This window comes from Prinia subflava, chromosome Z (genome assembly GCF_021018805.1).
Source record: "Prinia subflava isolate CZ2003 ecotype Zambia chromosome Z, Cam_Psub_1.2, whole genome shotgun sequence".
Taxonomy (NCBI): Eukaryota; Metazoa; Chordata; class Aves; order Passeriformes; family Cisticolidae; genus Prinia; species Prinia subflava.
The window spans coordinates 10761857-10776245 of record NC_086283.1 but is presented as its reverse complement, the minus strand read 5'-3'; the positions used below and the strand labels follow the sequence as shown (position 1 = coordinate 10776245).

General features: G+C 36.8%; 1 long non-coding RNA gene across 1 annotated transcript in view; it reads right to left on the bottom strand.

Moving 5' to 3' along the window:
- LOC134564000 (uncharacterized) overlaps positions 1-12876 on the bottom strand; it is a 79679-nt gene extending 66803 nt beyond the window's left edge. Inside the window, exon 1 of the long non-coding RNA XR_010083450.1 lies at positions 11504-12876. This is a non-coding gene — a long non-coding RNA (uncharacterized LOC134564000). The remainder of the gene's footprint in view (positions 1-11503) is intronic.
- Between the last annotated feature and the right edge of the window lie 1513 nt (positions 12877-14389).

Sequence of the window (14389 nt, the reverse complement as noted above, 5' to 3'; positions counted from 1 at the left end):
TTTCCTCATTCGTGAGAATCTCCAAACAAAGCTCATTACTCTGAGGGGCAGGAACCCATAAATTTCAGTAGACTTTGTATTAGGTAATAAAATAAGAAAGACCAAAACAGTAGAGAAGGAAATCTGTTAATCATCTGTTCAACTATGAAATACAGTTGTCAAAAATATTCTGAAAAAGCCTCTTATCTGAGAACATTTGATATTATTAAAAGATTGGGCTTATTTAAGAAGAGCTTATAAAAAGGCATTAGGCTTTGATACCTGAATTAAGAGCTACATCCTAACTTTTTCAGAGGACACTCAACCATACAAATTATACCATATAAAAATTTATGTTGAAAGTAATACTGATTATGGTGCTTTTTTTTTTTATCTTCAAATGGATCTCAAAGCACTGGGTACAAAACAAATAATTTGCTACCCAGGTTTAGATGTTCACAACAAATATCTGGTTTAATATTTACCAAACCATTTCCCCAGCTGGAATGACCAACCTCTTCAAATCAGTTCAGACTTGAATCCAAATCTACCAGTTAATTTCTCTCTCTGCCTTATAACAAAGCAAACATTGACCATGAGAGCTTATGAGTATGAAAGATTTTGAATGTTATCTCTGATTTTGCTAAACAGACCAGCATAACATTGATTAAGACAAACATTACATTTTCTCTAGTCCTACCAGAAGTCCTACCAGAAATTTACTTTGGAAAGGGAAATATTTTTTATAGATATTAAGGATGTGAATTTGGCTTCAAATTTGAGACATAATAACATTACTGAATTCATTTTTCATTTTATTCCTGTGTAAAAGAAGTAATCCTGTGATTCTAGAAGTTGTGAAATTTTTCAGAAAAAAACTTAAGAGCAAACTACCTTCCTGCAGTTCTGTCTTGGTTTCAGCTGGGATAGTTAATTTTATTCCTAATTGCTGGTACAGTATTGTGGTTTGGGTTAAGTATGAGCACAGTAACAGAAATGTTTTAGCTGTTGCTTTAGTGGTATTTACTCTAAATCAAGGATTTTTCAGCTTCTCTTCCTCTGGCAGTGAGGAGGTGCACAGGGAGCTGAGATACAGCATGGCCAGGACAGCAGATCCAAACTGACCAAAAGGATATTACATATCATAGGAAATCATGCTCAGTACGTAAACTGTGGGGAGCTGGCTGGGAGTTGCAATCGCTGCTCAGGGACCGGCTGGGCACCATTCAAAGTGTGGTGAGTAATTGCACTGTGCATCATTTATTTTTCTTGTGCTTTATTCATCTCTCTTTTACATTATTATTACTTTGTTTCATCTTTTTTAATTATTAAACTGTTCTTATCTCAAACCATGGGTTTTATCTTTTTCTAATTTTCCTCCCCATCACACCAGAGGCAGGAGGGAGGTTGGGGGACAGTGAGTGAGTGGATGTCTGGTACTTAGTTAAACCACAAGTTGTTTAGATGCAGGCTATGCACATGTACTGGGTTGTGGGGTTTTTTTGAGAAATGACAATTTCATATTTCTTCCTAATCAGACAGACAGAGCTCTGACTCCAGGCAGGTACCATCTCATCCACAGATTTCATTAGTGTTTTTTCAGTTCAGGAAAGCTTTTAAATAACACTGATCCCTAATTCAGCAAAATTTGTTTTATACATTCACTGGCAAGGAAGACTCTTAACCAAATGAGATTGTTTTCCCTGAGGAAACAGAGATCTCAAGTTTGAATTATTTGAAACTGAATTTCCTTTTTTTCAGACCATCACAGAAAGCAAAATACAAAATATTGAGCTGAGAGCATGATGTAACAATAGGAAAAAATAAGTTGTATAAAACATTGCAAAAACATTCTTCCGTTTTTTGCTCAGCTACCTGTACTTGTTGGGTTGATGATATGCATTATCAAAGAGAATTGTTCTTTCATACTTTTCAGAATACTTCTTTCTGAGCCCTGGTCTTCAAGGGGGCTGTCTGATGACAGCTCAGTTGAAGCTCTTTAAGCCCTCAGTCTCACAGTCACGTTGGGAATCCCTTCATGTATTCACTCCCCCAAAAGATTTAGCATAGATTCAGAAACTTGAAAGAAAAAAATATTTTAATATTACAATCCATACAATGCTTTTTGAAATTTGTTGCTCCTTCTTTCCAACTTTCCCAGTGCTATCATTCAGCTCTTATTTCCAAGAAATGTGCCCACAGTCTATTTCTAGTGACTGAGGTTAAAACCAAATTAAGGTAGTGAACTTCTTGCTGCAATTATTCTTGAAGAAAACCATAACTTTGGTAACATCTCGTGTCCAGTTACATAAAAACTAGGAAAAAAAATCTGACAGATATCTATGTCTGACATTAGTAATCCTTTCATTTTAAGGCCAAGAATACTGCCTGTTTTAATAAATTCACTTTAGGTCAGGAAACATAATCCATTGAATTTAAAATATTTTGGGATTAGATTAGAAATGCTTTCTAGAAGGAGCTGTAGGTCTTTTTATGACTATTTTTGTTTTCAATGGCTTTTAATGAACAATGACTGGGAAAAAGACACAAGAAAGGGAATAAAAGGAAACAGATGGAAGAATCTCTACTGGAATGACACCAGTATAGACTTGCAGCAGGTAATTTAGTTTAGGCACACTTGCATGGTTTGCTTAGCTAAGCAGAACAAACAATCAGATAAGCTGGCTGGAGCATATTCACAGCCTTTCATTGGAACAATAAAAAAAAAATGCTGGTTCCACTGAGTGTGCTGAACACTGACCCCAAGACATGGAACAAACAGAAAGTATGATTTATTATAGCATTTATATTACAGAGGATAGTATATCAAGGAGCAGCAGTGGAAAAATGCATTTTGATCATCTTGTAGTTCATCTTTTTCTCTCTTCCATCATTGGAAAAGAAATAAAGCAGTGTCATTGACCTACAGGTTTCAGGTTTCCAGTAGCACAACATAAGCTGTAAAACATGCTCCTATCTGCTGTTTCTGTTTGTGTGCATACTCAAGTTGAGCAGTTTTTCACATTCTCTGGGCTAAAGCAGTAAGAAAAGAAAACAGAGAAAGCAGTGTCTGGCAGGCAATTGGTCCAAATGGATCACATACACTTTTATTGGACATGCTGGATATGCTGATATTGTAGCCTAGAAAGATAAATTACATATCAATAAGATCCTGTGATGTCTGTAGTGATGTCTGTTTCTCAGAAAGTACATAAACACTTTTTTTTACTGGCATGTGTATTTCAGGTATCCAAAGGCAACTTAATATTGTTTCTTAAAGCAGAATAGGTGTAACACAGGGCTACAACATGAGTTTTTACACCAAGTTATGTGTCCTCTCTGATAGACACTTGCATACAAGAAGGATGTATATATCTATACATGTATTTTTTCAGTTATGGACCTAAAGAAGGATTAGGATTTCTACAGTTGCTGTGGAAGAGCTCAGCAGTCCTGGAAGCAATATTTTTGCTTTGACACATCATGTAGCTATTCCTTCTCAGTACTGATGACAATATACACCCATAGCTTTTATTGCCAACATGAAACATCAGCCAACAAGATATCTTGCATATTAGACTAAAATGTAACACCAAGACACTGTATCTGCAACATAATTATTTCCTTGTTAAGATCATCCGGTTTTGGAATTTGTATGATAGATACCAAGCCCTTCTGAAATATACATGATACATATGTCATATTCAGTGTAACCACAGGTTAGCAGGTATCTGTAAAATCTCCACCTGTTCCCATCTTTCCAAGTCTACTCAGCAATTTTACTTTCATCTTCACCTTTCAAACAACATTCCTTCCACAATCAGTGTATTTTTGTACAACAGAACTGATATTGTTTCTCATGACTAAAGAAATACATAATCTAACTAATCCACATAATATGAATCATCTGCTATGAGTTTCCCTTTTATCTTCAAGTACTAGAGCAACCCAGTATAAATCTCTCAGGAAGGCAAGGGAACAGAGCTATTTTTAGCTAAACTCTGCTTTTGAAAAACAAAACTTTGTTCAGGCTCCAGCTACGCTCCAAAATCATCTACGACTGACATTTATTTTAAGTGGTTTGTCTAAGATGGAAGGCCAGACAATGATTGTTAAACACATTCTGGAAAGTATTATTAATCTTACAAATAATATTAATGGATTAATAGTTTTAAAAGTTGCTAACAGCAAACAAAGGCCTAAGGAAAATCCAAATGCACTCTTTTTCTCTTAAATATCAAGTTGGCCTTTGGTCTAGATGACATGGTATAAAAACTAAGTATAAAAGTTTTATTTTATCCATCCTAGTCCTGCCTCCTGTTTCTTCACTACATGCTCCCACATGCACATACACATATATATACACACACAGAGATACATATTACCAGTAGATGCTGCAGACACAAATGTCTGCTGAGCTTAGCAGGTCCAGTTCAATCAATGTGCGTGCTCTGCAAAACCAGAGCTCAGGAAGCTTTTCAAGGAAAATGCCAAGCCAGGTCAGCTATGGCTCTGTTCAGTCTGTCCAGCCTGCACTACCTGCCAGACACAAGACTTTCGATGAACTTCACTGCTAAAATCATCTTCTTTTTCAACCTATCTGACCTTAGCATTGACCACTACGGACTGCTCCTTTTTGTCCAGTTTAGCAATTAATGTCTTTGCCATCATGGTCCCAGCCCCCAAATTCATTTCAACATGAGTTTCCCAATTCATGCTTCAACACTCATCCCAATTAAAGTATCAGCATTCACATTCCTAATTTTTTTTTTGTCTTTTACCACTTACTAAATGTTTGATGAGCAACACAAAGACTTTCCAAAGCATTCATCCACCTGACTTTACAGTGAAAGGCAGTACAGAATCAACTTTATATGCGGAATTAATGCTGAGTACACTGAAATCCCTACAGCTGGTATTCTGAACATTTCCTTTGGCATATCTAATTTTTTTATGAATAAAAAAAGTCATGTATGGCATTCAGGAAAATCCAAAAAGCAGTTTTGTTTTGCTTCATAGACTACTGGTTTGCTTGTCTTTTCCCTGTAATTTAATTCTGGTCAATATTGGCCTACTCTGGAAAATTCTCTCATTCTCTCCCACACAGTCATGGGAGTACTATGTTTTACTGTTCTATTTCGTGGTGACAGGTGCTGCTTATGTTATATCCAGCAATACCATCAAAAGGGTTTGTGCTAAGTACCACACGTGGATACCTGATACTCGTGTGGGAAGCAGTTTCACACTTCTCACTACCTAAGCCAACTTGAAAATCTCTTCAAAGCACTGCTAGATGGGCAGGAATTCTTATTTATCAAGGATAAAGACAGATCTGAACAGCTTTACTACAGGGAAGGCTTTTAGAAACGTACATGGCAGCTGGTGGCATTTCTAGCACATGGCTGGGACTGAGATCTTTCTAGGAAAAAGTGCTTCACTGCAGTTACTATCATTATGTTCTTACAAAAAGCTACAATAAATTTTCTTTTCAAGTTCTTATTTGGTGTGACATTGTTGACTAGCGCTTAATTATATATGTAAATAAAGTAGTGGCCAACACCTTTCTATGATGATGTTGCTCTGAGTTAATGATGAAAAGGGACACGGAGAGGCTGTGGGACATGTCAGTGTTAATGAAGATTAATTCGGTAGTGACATTTGATGAAATCTTCTTGGCGAAGTCTTAGGTTTCATTAGTTAAAGATGTAAAGCAGTCTGTCTGATTAAAGAGAGAAAAAGCAGTGGGGAGCTCACATAAATTACTACAGCTCAATTAGGTGCAGACAGTTTAGTGAGTGTCTATTACCAGTAGAAAGGAAGATTTTCCAATTAGATTAAAAGGTTTTGAAAACAACTCTTATAGTGAACAGTGATTTAGACCCATTGCTGGAATAATACATTGTGAGAAGCTGCATTGATTAAAAGTAAGCTGGTAAGTTATCTGCATTGCTTCACTGTTTATCAATGGAACCCCTGCTGCCTAGGTACAATTTACCTCACAAGATCAATGTCTGGACTGGGCTAATTTTCTCCTGGCTGAAGATTTATATGGATGTAAAGGGCATCTACATCATGTCTGAAAATACTGAGGAGATTTATTCAGCGTGATCATCAAGGAAGTGAAGTTGTATCAATCACCAGAAGTGTACCCTGGCCATGCTGTGCCCTTCAAGCTGGCATCCCTGCTGCAAAGCTGGATTTAAAGACAAGACATTTTAATCAGAAAGAAACTTCATCCCAATGAGGTTCCCCAGGCTCATTGTGAAAACTGAAAAGGCGTTAAAACAAAAGTGGAAGTATATAGTGCTCAGACAGTGATCAGCCAATGTTTCTGACAAATGATTGAAGGTACTCAGTGTACAGTGCAAGCCTGTGATTCATGAATCCCAATGTCCAACAGTGCAGAATGTGACTTCCAGCAGCGCAGAGATAGCTGGAATCCAAGTCTGGACCTTGCCAAAGGATTTTTGGATATGAGCTGTGAAAGGTAGGGGGTCATTGTCCATGGCTCTGAATGACTGATTGATTTCCATGAGGAATGGCATGGGGAGAAAAGGAGCAAAGGAAAAGAAAATGAATGATATTTAAATTCTTTGTACTCCTACTGTGCACTTCAGATCACATGAAGGCCTGCAGCTGCTTTTAATTCCTGTCTCCCAGAACTGTCTATTGTGAAGACTAGAGGAACTGAAACCCACAAATTGAGAAATAAATAAAATAATTCAACTTTTACAACTTTAATTCAATAATGACAGTGCTCCACATGGAAAACTTTCATCTACTTTGTATGTAAATTGATTCCAGAAGTTACAACATCAAACTTTCATTTCTTTCTTTCTCTCTTTCTCTTTCTCTTTCTCTTTCTCTTTCTCTTTCTCTTTCTCTTTCTCTTTCTCTTTCTCTTTCTCTTTCTCTTTCTCTTTCTCTTTCTCTTTCTCTTTCTCTTTCTCTTTCTCTTTCTCTTTCTCTTTCTTTCTCTCTCTCTCTCTCTTTCTCTCTCTCTTTCTCTTTCTCTCTCTCTCTCTCTCTCTCTTTCTCTCTCTTTCTCTCTCTCTTTCTCTTTCTCTTTCTTTCTCTCTTTCTTTCTCTTTCTCTTTCTTTCTCTCTTTCTTTCTTTCTTTCTCTCTTTTTCTTTCTTTCTTTCTCTCTTTTTCTTTCTTTCTTTCTTTCTCTTTCTCTCTTTCTCTCTCTCTTTCTCATTCTTTCTCTCTTTCTCTCTTTCTTTCTTTCTTTCCCTTGCACACTTGCACATGCAGTTAATGTTCTATTAACTGTTCTCCTCTGTTAATGTAGATCTGCTAAGTTTAAACTTAAATCAATGCCATCAGAGATGCTGATGCTATCATGAAAGCAAAACTGAGCCCCTCCTTTTGGCTTTAGCAATAAGCCATTTGGGATTCAGAAAAATGATAGGAGTGGTGGTGAGGGAGAAGGAACTATGGCATAGTGAGTTCCACAGAAAATGAAAATCTGGTGTGCAGGAGCTATTGTCCTTCCTTGCACTAACATGATACATGTTCTCCAAACACACAGAAAAGTTCATTCACCCCCTAAAGCTTCCCCATATTTTCAGGTAGGACACGAACATGTTTTTATACAAAAACCTAATTTAAACATAGATGTGAGAGCATAGACTGTCACACGAACAGCCCACAACAAAATATTCCTTTTTAAAATAATGTTTAAATGAAGTTACAACAGTGTGGTACTCACATGAATAATCCCAGAGTCTTATGATCTTGTGCTCACTGCATACTCCTAAATGACACATTTGGGCTCTAAGAGTCCTGGTTCTTAACTCATAATGAGCAGAGTTCACATAGTCCACATTTAAACTGTTTTGTCCTGTTCAGTTAAGCCACAGAGCTTTCTTCTCTACATTTCGGCAGATGTCACTGCCCCCACCATAACTACACTTCAACAAAATAACCAGCAAATCAACAAACACAAAAAAAATATTTCACACTCAAATCTCCCCAAATTTTACCACTTACTTCACCATATTAAATAACTGCTTCTGAATAAAACACTGATATTCTTTGTAAAGTAAACATTACATTGCTGTTGGTTAGCAAAACTGAGCTTTTGGTTTATTTTCTTTATAATTGGAAGGGCTTGCCATTTAAAGAAACAATTAACATTTTTTACAAGCAACAAGATTGTGAATGACACCTTCAATTACACTAAATACATTTAATTATGATTTATTGGCACATAGTAACCTCTGGTATCATTGCAGGCCAACATGCATTTTCGCTTAATTAAACTCATTATAACAACACTTAATTACATACAGGGGAAAAAACCCCAAACAAACAAAAAAGCCCATATTTCACAATTAACTGTTCAAAATTAAGGTCAGAGGGTAATTACACAGCAGAGTTCTTAGCATTAAACTACTACTGTTACTAATAGGAAAAATATCTGGCAAATACGTAGATACCAGAAGAGGACTCAGGCTTTTGGTCTTAGCTATGCAATTGAAACACTTGAAGCTTAGTCATGTCTTGGGATAAAGGCAACAGCATCCTGCACTGCTCTGATAGTTTATTGACTTTTCACTAGTACAATTTCCTGTGTCATCTTAACTGTTCCCTAAAAAAAAAAAAAAAACAACAACAAACAAACCAGAAACAAAACCCAAAAAAACCCCCACCACCTTTGTAGCAGAGGCTAAATACACATCAGTGGTAGTAACTTAATTTACCTCTCAATTGGTGACAGTGCATTTTACTACATTTTTTGAAAAAAATCAGTGGTAAAGAAGGTTAAATATAGGAAAGAAGGATTTGAATTATTAATCCTCAATATACTTAGATGCTTTTAAAATTATAACTAAGCAATTTCAAAGTAAAATAAAATCTCTGAACCCAAGTTTTTTTCTGAAATGTAGTGTGACACATTATTTTGTTTTAAGTTTACCAGCCTTGTGGTTTGACATAATTCACACGACGGATTTAATAGGGATATGGTCAAAATCACCTGTGAAACCCATGTGCTCAGATCCTCTTCTTCCTAATAGGATTTACTTAGGCAACTCCTGGGTGGAGATTAAAACTTCACCCTGCACACAAACCCTTTCCATTCTCCTGTTAATCACAAGGTCGGAGCTAAACTGCAGGCTGTCAGAAGTCCTAATGAATATGGTTTACACAATCATAGCTGGTTGCTTGCTCAGCAGCAGCCTGTGGTACCTGGAGGCCAAAGATAAGTGCTCAGGGATTGCCTTTAAAACAATCCACCCAGCTCTTTTGTCACTAAGAGCAGAAAGTCGGGAAAACATGGAACTGTAATCCTTGCTTTGTATACTGACCATTTTTTAGAAACTGAAGATTCAGGAAAAAGTCCTTGAAAATCAGTATCAAAACTCACCAAAGTGGTGTGGCTCTTACAAGGTCAGGTCTATTTCAACTTCCTCCCCTCTCCCTCAAATAGCATTCTTGGCTATTTTAGTCTTGTTCAGACTATAAGAGTTTGTTTGCTTCGATAAAGAAAGAAGTCCATCACAAACACCTTCAATCCTGATTGTTGCCATCATGTGCAGGTAGAATCATGAAATCAAAGAGTCATTAAGGTTGGAAAAGACCTCTAATATCACTGAGTCCAACAATTAACCCAGCATTGCCCAAGTTCACCACTAAACCATCCATAAACACCACATCTACACATCTTTTAAATACACCCAGTGATGGTGACTCCCCCACTTCCCTGGACAGCCTGTTGCAATGCTTGCTCAGCCTTTCTGGGAAGGATTTTTTTTTCCTAATAACCAGTCCAAACCTCCCCTGTGCATTTTGTCCAATTGTTTTTTAGCTGGGAGGAGACCAACCTCCACCTGGCTACAACCTCCTTTCAGGCAATTGCAGAGAGAAATAAGGCCTTTGCTGAGCTTCCTTTTCATTGTTGGCCCAAAACTTCCATGGGGTCAACAAGAACAGCTGAGAATGCAAACTGCTCTGCATGGCCCACCAGGACCTATGCAGCCCTCCAGAACAACTGTTTTTTACTTCAGCCACATCCATGGGGTGGGTGCATGGTGCTGTGCTTCAGACTTCTGAGCTCTTGTTACCCACGGCTCCTGTAACTGCCCCAAATTTAAAGGATCATTACAGAATGGAAACAGCTTTAAAGGCACTGTTTTAAATTCTCAAAGGTGAAAACTCTCAGAAATGGTCTGACTTGGTTTTGCCCCTTCAAAAATGTTCCAATTTGGTTTCGAACATTTGTCATTTTAAAATTCGTAAGATATAATTCAGAATTCAGAAGATATACAGCTGGATACAATTATGACTCTAGGTTCTGTAGAATCATCACATCTACTAGTAAGAGCTGTTTTTCAATGAAACCTGTTAATTTTTTGCTATGTGCCAGTATCTCTCAAGGGACATAAAATATAGTGAAGTGCTTCATAGTCTTCAGTGCTTTTAATATATAGAAGCAGGAGAATATGGTTCTCTCCACACTCAACAGACCAGGAATTTATCAAGCAGATTAATTATTATTTTACTGTGCAATTTATTCTAAGGTATTAGCAAATATTAGCTGTAACTTGGACTTACTTTTCATTTCAAAACTTTGAAAGAAAAAAAATTCTACTGTGTTAAGTCCAAATGAAAGAAATACAGAAGAAACAAAATTTTTTCTGTTCTTCTGTTGGATTACCTGAAAAATCCTCAAGCATATTCATTCTAGGAATTCAACTGTGTTCTTGAAACACCAAAGAGGATGTGAGAAGAGCATAAACAAAAAACTAAACAAAAAATCCCAAAATACAAACAAACAAGAAAAGGCAATGACAGAGGAATTAAAAGGATAGCATCAGTCAAACACATAGTATCCAGCACATCACCATGGAGTGAGAAACTCCTTAGGAACATTTAATTATATAGCAAGTAATACTTGCTTATAAACTTACTTGAGGAGAACTACATCTGCTGAGACAACAACCAGCACACCTGGGCTTAAACTCTGAACTCACAGATTTTAAATTCAAAGCTCAGCCTGCAGCATGCTGTGTGTATGCTCTGTCTCTTTCATATGTACAACTTTGGTGAGTACATATTTGCCCTGCAGACTTAAAATTGCGGGGGGAAGGCACAGAACCAGTTCTGCAAAGAAACCCAAACCTTGATTTACCATATTGAAAGCCTGAAAGGTCTCCTGAATGTCCTGTGGTATTTCTTATGCTGGAAGAACTCTCTGGCTTAAGGAGCAAATGCCAATACATCCTAAATGTCACCTCTAAACTGGGAAGCATTTACTCAGTTCTGTCACTGGGGAATAAGGTTGCTGTGGACCAGGGATCACTGATTCTTACAGGTATTACGGCTGCATCTCCAACATGAAAACGTCACAGGCTGTTCTCTCTCCTACCACCACTGCACATACACCATCAGCACTGGCATAGGGTTTTCTATAACTGTCACCACAAAAGATAAATGTGCAAACAAATGAGAATTGCAAACATAATTTTTTTTTTTTTTTTTTTTTTTTTTTTTTTTTTTTTTTTTTTTTTTTTTTTTACCTGCTCTTTTGCAATGTGTGTTCTGAACTGCTCCATTCTCCATTTTCATACCTAGTCACCACAGCAAGAACAAAGACTGTCACTGACAGGACACATCAACAGCTTCTTTTGAGTATTGTCAGTCAGGATGCTTTTCAGGAAACAAAAAAAGAAAGAAATCTCTCAGGTATTTAAATTTTACAAGGTTTATTAATTATGCATGGCAGTTAATTGTTTTAATATTGTATATAATTATACCAGCTCTTATTAAAATAAAAGGGATGATGACACCAGCCCTTTAAGTCTTAGAACAGATTTTTATAGTTTTTGGGTTACCTAAAAACAGAGGCCAAGCAAAACTAAGAGAAAAAAGAAAGCTGTTATATTTCTTGAGGGGCCTTCAGGTACATTTAGGGCAGACGAAGCCCACCCGGGGTCTAAACTGGTCATGGGGTTTCACACTTTTATATATTTGGTCTATTTGCATATTGCAGGTTAATTTCCTAAATACAGCTTCTAGTAATGAAGTAATTTACCCCAAATGTGCTCCAACCAACTCACTTTTGTTTACATTTCTTGGGGTCTGAGACAGTGAGTTGTCCTTGATTCCCAGGACTAGAGAGGACCAAAATGGGAAAGCAGTAGCTAACATTCTATATGGAGTTAGAGTCATACATTAAAGAACTGCAAGATTACAAATATATGGAAAATATAAAAGCTAAAATCCTAAGGCATCAGTTTTTTGACAAAATATCTTCTCTTCCAACCTCACAACACCAGAACCTATCAATACCTTTGGAAGTTGTTGTACTAAGAAATTTGTGTGCTTTTTTTTTTTTTTTTTTTTGTGGTGCTTAATATAACAGAAGTCTTTACAATCAAGTCAGGTATGCTCAGAACTTCAAAGAAACATGTTCCAGATTAGTGAAGCAGGACAAACCCAAAATGAGTTAATCCAAACCAATGCCTGATCAGAATACTTTTCACCTAAGAGCAGTGCTGTCCTGGATGTTATTTAGTCACCTTATAAATATCTTACAAATTACCTGCACTTATCCTCAAACAGATTTTTTTTTGCTTTTAGAAACAAAAGATCAATGGTTTTCATCAGCGTTCTGCTTTCAACAATGCTTCAAAACCTGTTTTCATGGCTGCAGAGTTTTGTTCCCCGTTTGAGTGTGCTGATTAAATGGAGGGACTTGAGAAATAATTTCATGCTATGATTGCTGAGAATGGTTTTGTTGTAGAAAGAGTCATAGTAACTAAGCACTGACCTTATTAGGTTGCAATAAAAAGAAGTTACCACTGACAACAGTGAATTTAAGACTTTTTATTGCTGGAAAATGCAATGGAACATTGCAAAGTTCTTTTTAAATGGTAGTTAGCTTTCAGTGTTTTGCTAAGATCTGCAGCTTGTATCTATTCAGCACACAGAGAAAATAAATTTCACATTAGCTCTCAAAATCAGTACTTAGAATTAACTAACGTTTTATCCATTTTCAAAAGTTCTTCTTATTAAAGGTTTCTTTTTTTCTTAGCTCTATCTCACATCAAATATCAATATCAAAAGTTATGGAACAACATTCAAGAACTTACCATCTATTTTGTGGGTGCCCCATTCCAGAAGACTCATGGTTAGGTAGTTTGGCTTTTTTCATGGGTAGGTAGTTAAGCCTTTTTATACTCTTTTCAATTGTTCATCTAAATGTCTCAAGCACTTCTAAGGAGTGGCACCAGTGACAATAAAGATGGAGAAAAGCTACTCAAGCTGCATTGCTTTAAGCTACATTATGTATGTCAATTCCTCGGCATATTCCATGAAAAATATTCCCTTACTTTTTTTCCCCTTACTTTTAAAGGGTATGATTTTCAGTGTAACTAATTAGCACAGTAAGATTTAGAGATATGTGTAATATAGCTTTGGCAGTCTGAAAAGTCTCTTATTCCAGCAATCCAATTTGAGATTTTTCCAATACTGGAAATTTGCAAGATAACAAATCCCAAAAGGCAGTGCCTGGATTTTCAAATTATTGTGGTTTATTTTGTTTGCTTATTTTTAAATTATTTAAATTCCAATATTTGGACTGCCACTATCCTGAGGACTGCATAAATGCAACCCATTTAAAGCCTGATTTTTTTTTTCTTGGTACAGTATCACAATGCCATATTTTAAGTTTAGTATTTGGTAAAATACAAGGAAAACTCTGATGAAAGTAAAGTGAAGAACAATAACATGCTTTTTGGCTTTGCACAGTGGCACAGGCTGTCCCTGTCATTATCCACCAACAAAATAAAAAATTTTTACTTTTTCTACTTTCTACTCTCTTTAAGAAACACAGTGAAAAAAATAAGTAGTGGTAAGTAATGACACCACAGTTCTCCCCGTTGTCCAGTTTTTCCCTGTTTGTCCAGTTTAGAATGACGATGCCTCCAGATTTCTTTGGAAATACACTTCCCTTCACCAGGATTGTATTTGCCATCAGGGATGAACCTGCTTTTAACAGTAAGGAAGTCTTTGCCTATGGCCAAGTAAGGTACTTGTAGGTCAGAACTTCCAACCATGGTGTTTTAAACCCCTGGTTCCCACAACAGCAGAAGCTCCTCTGTTGGCTGGGGGCTCTCCCTGAAGGTGACAGGGAATGGAACATGTGGGAGTTGCTGGATTCACCGGGGTGATGGGAGATATCATTATTTAGCAGAGTAAAATCTACTTATGAGCGTGGTTATTGACATAATTCCAATGAAAAGTGAGCAGCTGAATATATTCCAGAAGTACAAACCAGATGTGGAAAACTCCATACCTCATTCTGCTGTGTTCATTATGCCCCATCCCTGGAACTCTGGTGCAAGGCCGGGTTAGATGGAGCTCTGAGCAAACTAGGAAATCACATCCCTGCCCATTGCAGT